This window comes from Grampus griseus, assembly GCF_964374135.1.
Source record: "Grampus griseus genome assembly, chromosome: 4".
Taxonomy (NCBI): Eukaryota; Metazoa; Chordata; class Mammalia; order Artiodactyla; family Delphinidae; genus Grampus; species Grampus griseus.
Window position 1 is genome coordinate 138,220,313 of NC_138997.1, and position 15,989 is coordinate 138,236,301.

The 15,989-nt window shown below is 40.2% G+C and overlaps 1 long non-coding RNA gene across 1 annotated transcript in view; it reads left to right on the forward strand.

Annotated features, from left to right (window-relative positions):
• Nucleotides 1-15,989, forward strand: part of LOC309821668 — a 172,799-nt gene that overhangs the window by 24,381 nt on the left and 132,429 nt on the right. The window contains exon 2 of the long non-coding RNA XR_014296652.1: nucleotides 9,896-10,016. This is a non-coding gene — a long non-coding RNA (uncharacterized lncRNA). The remainder of the gene's footprint in view (nucleotides 1-9,895; nucleotides 10,017-15,989) is intronic.

Below are 15,989 nucleotides of genomic sequence, written 5' to 3' on the forward strand. Positions count from 1 at the left end.
AAAACGTGACAAGTTTATTGCTTACATAATTGAGGCCTCTGGGGAGTATAGGGCAGTCTCTCCAGCAGGTCTGAAATGGCTTGAGAAACCAAAGAAAGGAGATTGGCCTGGAAGTTTAGCATCTTTACGAGATAGGGCTGGAGTGGTGGTTCGTGTGTGAGAAGAGGCTTTCATTGTTTGAATCCCTCATCTGTGCCAAAGGAGGGCAACCCAGGTCTCCTTATCAGCTTGATCAGATATGGGGCCTCAGGGGAAGGAGGGGTGAGGCTTAAAGCTGTCAGCAGTCAGACATCAAAAAAATGGGGTCAGACTCCTCATTCCACACACTGGTACACTCCATACCATTATCATCACTCAAATTATTCACATATTAAAGTTGAAAACACACAAAAAGACAAAATATATCATAATTCTATCCCACAGAGACACTCATAGCGGACCACGTAGCAGATGGTTCTGTATCCATAGTTCTCAAACTTGGCTACATATTGGAATCATCTTAGAAGCATTAAAATATTTTTGATACTTGTATCTCACCTCCAGAAAATCTGACCTGAATTAATTCTTGCTAATTGGATTTTATAATCTCTCCAGGTGATTCTAATTTGCAGCAAAGGTTAAGCATCACTGTTATAGAGGGCATGTGTGTGTTGAGGTAATAAACATGGGATCAAACTATTCACGCAGTTTATAAGCAATGTTCATTTAACATACCATAGAGCATCTTTCCATGCCCATAAATACAAGACCTACAGCATCATTATAATGCCTACCTATTACTTTACTATATGAACATACTGTAATTTCTATCCCAACAGGTCACTGTTGCAGGATATTTACATTGTAGCCAATTTATTATGCTTACAAAAATACTTATGAACATCTTTTATATATACATCTTTGTTCATTTTTATAATTCCTGGTGAATATTTTCTAGAAATATGATCATTGGCTTAAAGAGTATAGATATGTTTAAGACTATTGCTTTGTCATCCCTCCAGCAGGAAATGAGGTTGTACATTTTCCTAAAACTCCACCATTCTGAGTATCATCTAACTTAAATTTTTGCCTGAAGGTAGAAATAAAAATATAATTTATCTGAACTTATACCTTTTGCATTATGCCTTTGGTATCGTGCTTAAAGAGGTATTTTTTGCTACTAGTTTACGTAAATAGTCTGCTATGTTTTTAAAGTTTTGTCAGTTATTTTTTTATATTTAATACAGCTCATTTGAAATATATTTTGGGGCAGATATATAAAAAAAAACTATGACTTTATTTCCTCCTTAACAGCAAGCCGATTTTCCCAAATTGGTTATTCAGTCATCCTCAATTTGGTAAACTCAGAAAACTCATTTCTAAAGTGACGAAATACCTACCTCGCATAGTTTCAGAGTGGGCTAAATGAGTTAATGTATAATATTAAGCACTTAGAATAGTGTACAGCATATAATAAATACCTCAGCATGTGATCACTTATTTTCATGATCATCACAACATTTATTATATAACTTGGGTCTCCTTCGTGACTCTGAGTTCTGTGGCAATAGATAATGTGTTTAACCTTACCCTAGTGCTCCATGTTTCAATGGGTGTAGCTTTGACATGCATATCTTTAATAAGTGAAAATTCTCTGCTTTGTCAAAATTATCCTGGCTACTTTCACATATTTATTCTATTGGAGAAACTTAAAATCATACTGCCAAATTCAAAAGAGAAATTTCTTTCTGGTTTCTCATTGTGCTTGGTTTAAATATGAGTCAATTAGAGCAAGATTTACGTGGTTTATAATTGTTTATTCTTTCTACCTAGTAGAATGATATGCCCCTGCCTATTGTCAAGTCTCCTTTTATGTCCTGTAAATTCATGTAGTTTTCTTCAGAGAGGTTTTGCATATTCTTATTAAGTTTATTGCTAGGAATTTTATATTTTTACTGGGTTGTCAAAGGGTTATTTTTTTCTGTTAGGTTTTCTGTTTATACTTAGTATATATGGCTGATAACTTGCGGGCCTCTCACTGTTGTGGCCTATCCCGTTGCGGAGCACAGGCTCCAGACGCGCAGGCTCAGCGGCCATGGCTCACGGGCCCAGCCGCTGCGCGGCATGTAGGATCCTCCCGGACCAGGGCATGAACCCGTGTCCCCCGCATCGGCAGGCAGACTCTCAACCACTGCGCCACCAGGGAAGCCCTAACTTTTTTATATTTATTTGTAACTGACTGTCTCACTGAATTCCCTGGGTAGTTATAATTCAAGGACATTATAATTCGAGTCTTCTCTTTGTATCAAGAACGCTGTCTGTAGCAACTAAACCTTCATTCCAAATTAGGATGGGATTGAGAGGAAGGCCGGGTAGGGGGCTAAACTCTTCTCCTCAGTGTCACCTTTAGGATTAGAAAGTATGCTATCCCTTTTAATTAAGGAGTGTGTACTTCTTCTTTTACAGAGACAAATGTTAGCAGTGACTAATTATGAAAGGTTTTAGGTAAGAGTGACTAAGGAAATATATGAAATATAGCCTTAACTCACAAAATTAACCTTGCCATCCTTTTACCCTAGCGGTTATAGTAAGTGTATCCATAAACTTTATTTTCACCAATATATGTTTGAAGTAAAGCAGCTGTGCTCAGTGTGTGCTCCACTGGACGCCTAGCGGTGTCCAAGCTTTGTTTTAAGGTGATCTGTGTTATCAAAGTTATCTTTTATAATAGTACTGTTATTTGCTCTTTCACTCTGTTGCCATTTGCAATGATAGTGAAATATTGGTAATAAAACTGCTACTACCTTAGCGTGCACCAAGGCAGCAGTACAAAGCTGCTAGTAATCAGGGCATTGCTCATGCACCTTGCAGATAAAACGAAACAAAAGCCAGTTTCCATTAAGAATGCCCTGATGAAGCAGTAAAAACTACTACTGTTATTAAATCTCAACCCTTATGCGTACCTCTTTTTAATGTTCTGTGTGACAGAAATACACAGAAAGTGCTCTGCAGAGTAATATGTTGGTGACTGAAGGAAAGCACTTGTCTGAATAATGAGGTGAACTAGCCACTTTTTCACGAAGCACCGTTTTTATTTAGAAGAATGACTCCCAAGCTGATGGTTATGCAGACCTTGGTATTTGACAGACATTTTCTTGAAAATCAATTCAGTGAGCCTGTCACTTCAAAGAAAATAACTGACAATATTTGTTACCAGTGATAAAACCTGAACTTTCAATTGAAAGTTAGAATTTTGGAAAGCTTGTATCTGCCACCACAAGCTGGGTAATTTCCCAATACTTAAAGGTTTTCTGATGAGATTGATGATAGTAGCAAATGTGTTTTTATATTATTACTGTATAAAGAAATCGATCAACATTTGGAATGTCTACATAGCATAAGGAATCAATTTTCCAAATGATGAATTTATGATATCTCAAAATTGTATATGGGCAAACGATCCATTCAAAATGCATGACTGATGAATAGATTTTAGTGTAACAGAGTACAAAAATTCACTAGCTTCAGAGTCCACGTTGCAGTTAATCTTTAAGAAACTATTGTTGGGCTTCCCTGGTGGCGCAGTGGTTGAGAGTCCGCCTGCCGATGCAGGGGACGCGGGTTCGTGCCCCGGTCCGGGAGGATCCCACATGCCGCGGAGCGGCTGTGCCCGTGAGCCATGGCCGCTGAGCCTGCGCGTCCGGAGCCTGGGCTCCGCAACGGGAGAGGCCACAACAGTGAGAGGCCCGCATACCGCAAAAGAAAAAAAAAAGAAACTATTGTTTGTCAAGAAAGAATATTCACAATTGTCTGAAAAGTCTATTAAAATACTCCTCCCTTTTCCAACTATATATCTGTGTAAAGCTGCGTTTCCTTTGTATGCTTCAACCAAAACAACATATACAACAGGTTGAATGCAGATTTGGGAATCCAGATTTCCTCCTTTAAGCCAGCCATTAAAGGGATTTGACACAAACATAAGACAATGCCACTCTTCCTACTAGTACTTTTGTTAGGAAAAATGCGTTATTTTCATAGTATATGTTATTTATATTAAAGTATAATGGATTTATTACCTTAAAGTTAGTAAAAAAATATTTTAATGTTTTTCTCAATTTTCTACAACATTAGGTATTCATAACTATAACCCATATAGACACAAATTCTTTGGGATTTGGGACACTCAGTAGTTTTTCAGAGTGTAAATTGTTTTGAGACTAAAAACTTTGAGAACCATTGCTAAGGGGGGAAGGAAAAAAGGGATTATGCGGCATCATGGTAGAACTTGCCTCAAACATAATATATAGCCTTTGACTGAACTTTTTCTAGCTATAAGAATGCCGATGCCCATTAAGAAACTCAGATTTCACTAATCTGAAGACTGCCCTAGAGTATCTGAGATGGGTTTTCTGATGAATTTCTTTTTTTTTTTTACATCTTCATTGAAGTATAATTGCTTTACAGTGATGTGTTAGTTTCCGCTGTACAGCAAAGTGAATCAGCTATACATATACATATATCCCCATATCCCCTCCCTCTTGCATCTCCCTCCCACCCTCCCTATCCCACTCCTCTAGGTGGTCACACAGCTCCGAGCTGATCTCCCTGTGCCATGCGGCTGCTTCCTACTAGCTATCTATTTTACACATGGTAGTGTATATATGTCAATGCTACTCTCTCACTTCATCCCATCTTCCCCTCCCCGTGTCCTCAAGTCCGTTCTCTATGTGTGCGTCTTTATTCCTGCCCTGCCACTAGGTTCATCAGTACCAGATTTTTAGATTCCATATATGTGCATCAGCATAGGGTATTTGTTTTTCTCTTTCTGACTTACTTCACTCTGTATGACAGACTCTAGGTCCATACACCTCACTACAGACAGTTCAATTTGTAATTCATCCTTCCTTTGGGAGTCCTATGCTCCTGGTTAGGACTAGAGGAGATTGTATTTGGGTACAGTGTTATGACTGAGTGGAGGGAGGCTGAGAAATGTGCCATGGGGAGCCTTAAGCCCTATTTGAATTTTAAATAGTTACAACCATCTGTGACCTTCATTAAAAACACACGACCTAAAACAAAGTTTATTGAGATGTTTAGAAAATTAGACTCCAAATATAATCATGGATTTGTCCATTTTTCCTTTCAATTCTATCTTTTAGTATTATTTTGCTTTATATATTTTGAAGCTCTGTTTTTATGTGCATAAAATTTTATGACTATTATGTCTTCTTGATGAGTTGACCCCCTTTATTATTACATAATGTCCCTCTCTATTCTGGTCATATTCCTTGCTGTGAAGTCTACTTTTTCTGATATTAATATAGCCACTCCAGCTTTCTTTTGATTATATTTGCAGGAGATTTTTTTTTTAATTTCAATTCAATTTAAGGTAGGTGTAAAGTAGTATAGGTAGTATCTGGTTGGGTCTCTTTTTATTTGGTGTATTCAAAGCATTTATGTTTGATATTGATATGTCCGTCTTGCTTGCTATGTTCTGTTTCATCTGTTGTTCACCCCCAATTTCTGCCTTCTTTTGGATTGATGAGTTTTTATTTTTTCCATTATTGTTATTCATAAATTTCATGAAAAAGTTTTTTGCCTTCGAGTGTAATATATGTATGTATGTATATATATATATATATATATACGCACACACACACACACACACACACATACATATTTAACTAAATTAAAAGTAGACTGAAGCAAGTTAACTGATAACCTGTTACATGGCAATAGGAAACTCACACGGTAATGACCGAACACAACATATTCCCAGTACCTCCCTCACATCCTTTGTACTATTGTTGTTAACGTTTATGAAAGTAAAATATATATCTGTCCACAATAAATTGCTTTCCATCTTGTTTTAGACAGTTATGTTCTACGGCAATTAATTTTTCTTAAAGTTTTATATTTACGTTAGTTCGTGCCACCTTCTGAGACCTTCATTCCTTTGAGCAGATCCGTCATCCCTCCAACAGTGTATATTGGGCTGTGTCACAGGTTACCACAAACTTAAAATGACACCCATTTTGGGAACTAAAAAGAGGTGATGGTTGTATAATATTGTTGTGCACCTTAAAATGGTCAATTTTGTGTTATGTGAATGTTACCTTAAAAAAAAAATCACCATCTGTTGAAGTCAAGGATTTTCATTCCCTTGAGGAGCTGATTAGAGTCTATTCAACTGAACGTGATAAAAAACGGAGGTGAAAACAAAACGCACATTTATTATCTCTTAGTTCCTTTGGTAAGAAGTCCAGATACAGTGTCTGCTCAGGGTCATCAGGCTAAACATCGAGTTTTTAGCCCGGGCTGCAATTTCATCTGAGGCTCTGGTCGCCTTCCATGATCATTCAGGTTGTTGGCAGAATACAATCTCTCATGGTTGTAGGACTAAGGTCCTCACTTTCTTGTTGTGTGTTAACTGGGGATCATTCTTAGCAGCTGGAAGGGCCTGTCATTTCCTGCAAACCATGGCAGTTTGCTCCTTCAAAGTCAACATGAAAAGCCCTGCGACTTCAGGTTGTTGAAGGACAAACAGGACTCTACCTACCACCGCACGTTATTCACGATGCACGGAAGGCTTCACATTCATCTAGTACTGGTTTCTTGTGTTTGGGATGAGATGGGTTTGGCAGGTTTTTCTCAATGTCTGTTCCATCTATAGCTTTAAATCTTCCCTTTTAACTACACTTTGGAAAGGGTCTTTCTCCTTGCTCTTGACCTTCCTCCAGCAGTGGACTGCTATTACTTATAACTCAGACTATTAGCCTACTGGTGGAGGGGAGGAGAGCAGCTCCCGGTTGTTCTGGGTCAGCCTCTATCTTAGGTAGGCATCGTGTCCTGGTGGAGCCTTTTCAGCGCTCTTGCCTGTCTCCACCTGTTGTGGGAGACCTCTAACTGTCTGGGCCCAAGATGTATTCCTGCCCCTCCTCCAGGGGTAGAGAGGATTATTTTCCGTTCTTTTTCCCAGCTGGGATGGGTTTTCACGCTTGCCCTAAAGCTGATATGATTTGCTGCCCTACTCTTGCTGACTCAAGGCTTTTATTTCATAGAGGAGATAGAGGCTAGAAGATACATCTCTTTCCTAGGAATGCACCAGAAAAAGTTCTTCTTGGGTCTATTGCCACCACATTTTGCCATGAGCTCTTAGTGAGGTCTTTGGGGAAGAACCTGTGAGTTTGTGAAAATTCCCCTTGTGTGTGGCTTCCAATACTTCTGTATTCTCACATTCACCCATACTCAACATTTAACAATTTATCAAAAATTTGGGGCTGAGTTCTTTCTGGCCTCCAAGGCAAGCCATCCTGTGTTTATTCCAGGTAAGCAAATACTAACATCTTGTGTCTCCTTAGATGTATCTGCTTTTCCTAAGTATTGGCTTAGTTGGTTGCCCTGCATCCACAGCTCTCTGATAGACTCAAGAAAAGTTGTGATTTTGTAGATTGCTGATGCAATATTGTTGTCAGGGCAAAGCAATCCTCTTTTCAGCTTTTAATATCCTAGGAAAGCCCTGTTAATTTTTGTTGTGATTGTTGTGAGTCTCCCTTAAAATTAATTCCCATGAGGAGAATGAGTATACCTAGTGATTGACCAGACCTGACCCTTATTTGGTGAACATTATATATCTGTTAAGTGAAGCAACAAAGATATGAACAAATGAATGGGTAAATGAATCAGTTGTACAGAGGACATTTAGCAGGAAGTTAATAGAAAAGCCTAGCAAATAAGGAAACCTGTAGCAATTCAGTAGTCAGGTCAGATATAGAACTATGCCATTTTTCAAGAATTCTGGGTGAAAACAAAGGAAAAGGGGAAATAGTTTCTAGAAAATGGAGTTCATAGGCTCAGGAGAGAGGTCAGGCACTTGCCTATCAAACTGGGGTAGAGAATGAACCTTCCTTTTGGGGGCTCATTACGTTGTGAGGAAGGAGAAAGAGAACATCAGTACCCTAGATACGACGAAGGAAGGTAGTGAGGTGACTCGCTATGTATATCTTGTTGAATACTCATGGATTCAACCCTTGATAGAAGAGCAGGGTAGTGGTTGCTGTGATGAGCTAACCAGCTCATCTGTCAGAGCCGGGCTAAGGCTCTCAGTCCCTAGCTGCATGCATTGTTGGCTGCTGCCGTCTCATAGCTGTGTCCCTCTTCCAGAAGAAGCACTTACTCAGAGGTTTTCTTCCTGTCCACTCGCTGCCAACAACGGCACCAATGAAGGAATCCAACGGCCAGGTCCCATGCATTCCCACTTCGGAACTCTCTGATTATTCGAGGCCCCTGTTGCATCTGCATCACAGCTGGGCTTCTGACTAATCTCTCTCACTCTCACAGATGTTCTTTAGTATATTCTCAATATTCCTCCCACATACATATATTTAAAGTGGTTCCCTGGGGAAGCAAATCTGCAACAAGAAGAAACAATTATTTTCAAATCTTGCTAACGTGTAAATTTAGGGTTGTTGATATATTGATTATCTGCTTCCCTGCTCACTGGTTCCAGAAGAAACCACAGTGTGATTGGCTGAATCATGATCCCCCAACAATGTCTGCATCCTAGCCCCCAGAACTTGTGAATATGTTACCTTACATGGTAAAAGCAATTTTGCAGGTGTGATTGAATTAAGGATTTTGAGATGGGGAGATTAGTTTAGATTATCCAGGTGGGTCCAATATAATCACAAGGGTCCTTTTCAGAGAGGGCAAGAAGATTAGAATCAGATAGATGATGTGATGACAGAAGCAAAGGAACAGAGATTTGAAGATGTTCCACTGCTGGTTTGAAGATGGAGAAAGAGGCCATAAGCCAAGGAATGTAGGCAGCCTCTAGAAGCTGGAAAAGGAAAGGCAACAGATTTTCCCCCTAGGACCACCGGAAGGAATGCAACCCTGCAGATCCTTTTTGATTTTGACTGTCAGACATGTGAAATAAAAATTTGTGTCATTTTAAAGTTAGTCATATGTGGCAATTTGTTATAACATCAAAAGGAAACTAATATACATGGTAGGAAGAGAGGATGAGTCTAAATAGCTCAAAGTATGACCAAATGTTTATAGAGATGGAACCAGGGAAATAAGACTACTAATGTCAGTTCTGTTTTTTATCAGTGATTATAATGTGGTTATATTATTTTTCATAATACAAAATGAATTTATAATTGAACTTTTAAAAGCATTACCATTTATGTCTGCTCTATCTATTGCTGAGCAATTGCATTTTTTTAATACAGTGTGCACATAAAAGATGATCAGAGGCAACATGGATTTCAGTTACCTGACCATGACCATGCTAAACATATTACCACTTAATAGTTTGACTCATCCCTTTGGTGCTTGAATTCCTGGCTTCATATTCTGGCGAGTGACATTTAAAAAATCCCTCTCTGACCCTTATTCTTGGCTTTTGTCCAACCTTGATTTCAGCTTTCCCATCTCCAGAAAAAAAGAAATATGACGTAAATAAACTACACACTTGTCAACATAAATGCTCATACCATAATTTTCTGCCAATATTTTATATGTGAATTTCTCATGTGCATACCTTTAATCTCTCTGACACTCAGTGTTTTACCTGAAAGATGCTGCAAATCAATTAGCAATAATGAGAAATTTTCACCAGGAAGAACGTTTATAAAATACGAGTGCATGGAAGAGATGGTCACTTTGAAAATTTACTTCTACCAAGTGCCTGGTTCAGAAGGTATATCAAGAATTTCTCAAAGAACAGGGATTATGATTAGATCATTTATAGCATTGTTCTCCATATATTTGGACAACTAATTTCATCTGTGTTCTTATAATGATAGATATCTTAGTGATCCAAAAGTTGTTCAAGTAAAATATTGGAATGGCCATTGGGCCATGAATGTGATATCCTCTCCCCTTAAGACTTACCTTTCTAATCCCACAGGTCATCTTGATCTCCAGTGGCCTCAGCCTGCAGTGGTTTGAAGCAGGATTTCGGTTCCTGGCCAGAGATTGAAGTCAGGCCACAGCCGTGACAGCACTGAATCCTAGCCACTAGACCAGTGGTGAGTAAAAAGGCCTTGGCCTGTAGGCTTTGTAGGAATGAATTCCCACAAAGAGACAGAAAGTAGTGAAACAAGTAAAGTGTTTATTAGGAGGAAAAAGGGTATGCGTGAAGACTCGCATGGGCGGGCTCGGAGAGAGAGAGAGTCGCACCCTCGTGGTAGTTTGAATCACTTACATGGGGCATTTCTTCTGGGTTTCCCTTGGCCAATCATCTTGCTTTGCCTGGTTCTGAGTCCATATTTGGTTTATCTCAGGGTCCTCCCATGTGTGCATTGTCCTCTCTTAGCCAAGATGGATTCTAGCAAAGAGGCCTATGGGGAGGTTGATATCACTTACTGTGGGGTGATGCCACCTCCATTTTGACCCCGAGGAGCCTTTCTACACATTTGTAGTCGGGAAAGTCTCCTTGACCTTGAGAATGAAGCATACGTGATCTCTTTCTCTCTTATCTGGGCAGGCTCAGCTCCTTTCTGCTCTCGTCTTCATCTTGGAGTATCTGTCCACAGGGTACAGACTCCAGCTGCTTAGCCTGGGGCCCATCTATCTCCTGCCTCAATCTGTCTGCGTATTCTGTTTTTTCTGTTTGTTTGTTTTTTTGTTTTTGCGGTACGCAGGCCTCTCACTGTTGTGGCCTCTCCTGTTGTGGAGCACAGGCTCTGGATGCGCAGGCTCAGCAGCCATGGCTCACAGGCCCAGCCGCTCCGCGGCATGTGGGATCTTCCCAGACCGGGGCACGAACCCGCGTCCCCTGCATCAGCAGGCGGACTCTCAACCACTGCGCCACCAGGGAAGCCCTGTCTACGTATTCTTTAATAAATCTCACCATACTCTGCCAATATCTTAGGGTTAAATTTGGGGGAATTGATTTTCCCATTATTCAGATTTTGGTTCAACTATTATTATTTGAGTGCCTATTATAAATAGGTCTTTTCACATGTATTAGCTTAAAAAGTACCTTACTGTAGATACTTTATAAATCTTTGTCATCAGACCTATGAGTCTAATCTATGGACAGCAGGCAGGAAAGAGATAGGGAAAAGCAAAAGAAAGTAAATGGGGGGAAGCTTCAAGATGGCAGACAAGTAAGACATGGAGATCACCTTCCTCCTCCCAAATAAATCAAAAATACACCTACATGTGGAACAACTCCTACAGAACACCTAGGGAATGCTGGCAGAAGACCTCAGACTTCCCAAAAGGTAAGGAAATCCCCACATACCTGGGTAGGACAAAAGAAAAAAGAAAAAAGAGAGACAAAAGAATAGGGACAGGACCTGCACCAGTGGGAGGGAGCTGTGAAGGAGGAAAAGTTTCCAAACACTAGGAGCCCCTTCACTGGCAGAGACGGGGGGGTAGCGAGGGGGAAGCTTCGGAACCACCGAGGAGAGCGCAGCCACAGGGGTGCAGAGGGAAAAGCGGAGAAGTCCCCGCACAGAGGATTTGTGTCGACCAGCACTCACCAGCCCGAGAGGCTTGTCTGCTCACCTGCCAGGGTGGGTGTGGGCTGGGAACTGAGGCTCGGGCTTTGGAGATCAGACCCCAGGGAGAGGACTGGGGTTGGCTGCGTGAACACAGCCTGAAGGGGGCTAGTGCGACACAGCTAGCCGAGAGGAAGTCTGGGAAAAAGTCTGGAACTGCCTAAGAGGCAAGAAACGATTGTTTCGGGGTGCGCGAGGAGAGGGGATTCAGAGCACCACCTAAATAAGCCCCAGAGATGGGCACAAGCCGCAGCTGTCAGTGCAGACCCCAGAGACGGGCATGAGACGCTAAGGCTGCTGCTGCCGCCACCAAGACGTCTGTGTGCGAGCACAGGTCACTCTCCACACCTCCCCTCCCAGGAACCTGTGCAGCCCGCCACTGCCAGCGTCCTGTGATCCAGGGAGAAGTTCCTTGGGAGAACGCATGGCGCGCTGCAGGCTGGTGCAAGTTCATGCTGGCCTCCGACACCACAGGCTTGCCCTGCATTCCAATTATAACTACTGTACCCCTCCCTCCCCCCAGCCTGACTGAGTCAGAGCCCCCTAATCAACTGCTGCTTTAACCCCGTCCTGTCTGGGGGGGAACAGATGCCTGAGGGCCACCTACAAGGTGGGGCCAAAACCAAAGCTGAACCCCAAGAGCTGTGCGAACAAGGAAGAGAAAGGGAAATCTCTCTGTGCAACCTCGGGAGCAGCGGATTAAATCCCCACAGTCAATTGATGTACCCTGCATCTGTGGAATACATGAATAGACAACGAATCATCCCAAAATTGAGGTGGTGGACTTTGGGGAGCAGCTGTAGACTTGGGGTTTGCTGTCTGTGACTGATTGGTTTCTGCTTTTTATGCTTATCTTAATATGGTTTTCAGTGCTTGTTATCATTGGTGGATTTGTTTATTGGTTTGGTTACACTCTTCTTTCTTTCTTTATTATTATTATTTTATTTTAATAATTTATTTATTTATTATTATTATTTTCTTTATTTTATTATTCCTTTCTTTGTGAGCTGTGTGGCTGACAGGGTCTTGGTGCTCCGGCTTTGTGTCAGGCCTGAGCCTCTGATTTGGGAGAACCAAGTTCAGGACACTGGACCACCAGAGACTTCTCAGCCCCAAATAATATCAGTCAGCAAGAGCTCTCCCAGAGATCTCTGTCTCAACACTAAGACCTAGCTCCACCCAATGGCCAGCAAGCTCCAGTGCTGGACGCCCCATGCCAAACAACTAGCAAGATAGGAACACAACCCCACCTGTTAGCAGAGAGGCTGTCTAAAATCATACCAAGTTCACAGACACCCCAAAACACACCACTGGACATGGTCCTGCTCACCAGAAAGACAAGATCCAGCCCCACCCACCAGAACACAGGCACCAGTCCCCTCCACCAGGAAGCCTACAAAAGCCACTGGACCAACCTCACCGACTGGGGGCAGACACCAAAAATAACTGGAACTACAAAACTGCAGCCTGTGAAAAGGAGACCCCAAACACAGAAAGTTACACAAAATGAGAAGACAGAGAAATATGCAGCAAATGAAGGAGCAAGGTGAAAACCCACCAGTCCAAACAAATGAAGAGGAAATAGGCAGTCTACCTGAAAAAGAATTCAGAGTAATGATAGGAAATATGATCCAAAATCTTGGAAATAGAATGGAGAAACGTTTAACAAGGACCTAGAAGAACTAAAAAGAAAACAAACAATGATGAACAACACAATAAATGAAATTAAAAATTCTCTAGAAGGAATCAGTAGCAGAATAACTGAGGCAGAAGAATGATTAAGTGACCTGGAAGATAAAATAGTGGAAATAACTGCCACAGAGCAGAATAAAGAAAAAAGAATGAAAAGAATTAAGGACAGACTCAGAGACCTCTGGGACAATATTAAATGCACCAACATTCGAATTATAGGGGTCCCAGAAGAAGAGAAAAAGAAAGGGTCTGAGAAAATATTTGAAGAGATTATAGTTGAAAACTTCCCTAACATAGGAAAGGAAATAGTCATTCAAGTCCAGGAAGCACAGAGAGTCCATTACAGGATAAATCCAAGGAGTAACATGCCAAGACACATACAAATCAAACTATCACATATTAAATACAAAGAAAAAATATTAAAACCAGCAAGGGAAAAGCAACAAATAACATACAAGGGAATCCCCATAAGCTTAACAGCTGATTTTTCAGCAGAAACTCTGTAAGCCAGAAGGGAGTGGCAGGACATATTTAAAGTGAGGAAAGGGAAAAACCTACAGCAACGATTACTCTACCCAGCAAGGATCTCATTCAGATTTGACAGAGAAATTAAAACCTTTACAGAAAAGCAAAAGCTAAAAACATTCAGCACCACCAAACCAGCTTTACAACGAATGCTAAAGGAACTTCTCTAGGCAAAAAACACAAGAGAAGGAAAAGACCTACAAAAACAAACCCAAAACAATTAAGAAAATGGTAATAAGAACATACATATTGATAATTACATTAAATGTAATGGATTAAATGCTCAAACCAAAAGACATAGACTGGCTGAATGGATACAGAAACAAGACCCATATATATGCTGTCTACAAGATACCCACTTCAGACCTGGAGACACATACAGACAAAGTGAGGGGATGGAAAAAGATATTCCATGCAAATGGAAATCAAAAGAAACCTGGAGGAGCAATTTTCATATCAGACAAAGTAGACTTTAAAATAAAGGCTATTACAAGAGACAAAGAAGGACACTACACAATGATCAAGGGATCAATCCAAAAACATAACAATTGAAAATACTTATGTTCCCAACATAAGAGCACCTCAGTACATATGGCAAATACTAACAGCCATAAAAGGGGAAATCGACAGTAACACAATAATAGTAGGGGAATTTAACACCCCCCTTTCACCAATGGACAGATTATCAAAAATAAATATAAATAAGGAAACACAAGCTTTAAATGACACATTAAACAAGATGGACTTAATTGATATGTATAGACACTATAAATATCAAACAACAGAATACAATTTCTTCTCAAGTGCTCATGGAATATTCTCCAGGATAGATCATATCTTGGGTCACAAATCAAGCCTTGTTAAATTTAAGAAAATTGAAATCTTACCAAGTATCTTTTCCGACAACAGCACTATGAGACTAGATATCAATTACAGGAAAAAACCTGTAAAAAATACAAACATATGGAGGCTAAACAATATGCTACTAAATAACCAAGAGATCACTGAAGAGGAAATCAAAAAATACTTAGAAACAAATGATAATGAAAACACGATGACCCAAAACCTATGGGATGCAGCAAAAGCAGTTCTAAGAGGGAAGTTTATAGCAATACAATCCTACCTCAAGAAACAAGGCAAATCTCAAATAAACAACTGAACCTTATACCTAAAGCAATTAGAGAAAAAAGAACAAGAAAAATAAAAACCCCGAAGTTATCAGAAAGAAAGAAATTATAAAGATCAGATCAGAAATCAATAAAAGGAAATGAAGTGAACGATAGCAAAGATCAATAAAACTAAAAGCTGATTCTTAGAGAAGATAAATAAAATTCATAAACTGTTAGCTAGTCTCATCAAGAGAAAGGGGGGAGAAGACTCAAATCAATAGAATTAGAAATGAAAAAGAAGTAACAACTGACACTGCAGAATTACAAAGGATCATGAGAGATTACTACAAGCAACTATATGACAATAAGAGGGACAACCTGGAAAAAATGGACAAATTCTTAGAAAAGCACAAACTTCCGAGACCAGACAGGAAGAAATAGAAAATATAAACATACCAGTCACAAGCACTGACATTGAGACTTTGATTAAGAATCTTCCAACATGCCAAAGCCCAGGATGAGATGGCTTCAAGGGGAATTCTATCAAACATTTAGAGAAGAGCTAACACCCATCCTTCTCAAAATCTTCCAAAATATAGCAGAGGGAGGAACACTCCCAAACGCATTCTACAAGGCCACCATCACCCTGATACCAAAAACAAAGATGTCACAAAAGAAAACTACAGGCCAATATCACTGCTGAACATAGATGCAAAAATCCTGAACAAAATACTAGCAGACAGAATCCAACAGCATATTAAAAGGATCATACATCATAATCAAGTGGGGTTTATCCCAGGAATGCAAGGATTCTTCAGTATATGCAAATCAATCAATGTGATACACCATATTAAAAAACTGAAGGATAAAAACCATATGATAATATCAGTAGATGCAGGAATAGCTTTTGACAAAACTCAATGCCCGTTTATGATAAAAACTCTCCAGAACGTAGGCATAGAGGGAAACTGCCGCAACATAATAAAGGCCATATATGACAAACCCACAGCCAACACCATTCTCAGTGGTGAAAAACTGAAACCATTTCCTCTAAGATCAGGAACAAGACAAGGTTGCCTACTCTCACTGCTATTATTCAACATAGTTTTGGAAGTTTTAGCCACAGCAATCAGAGAAGAAAAGGAAATAAAAGGAATCCCAGTTGGAA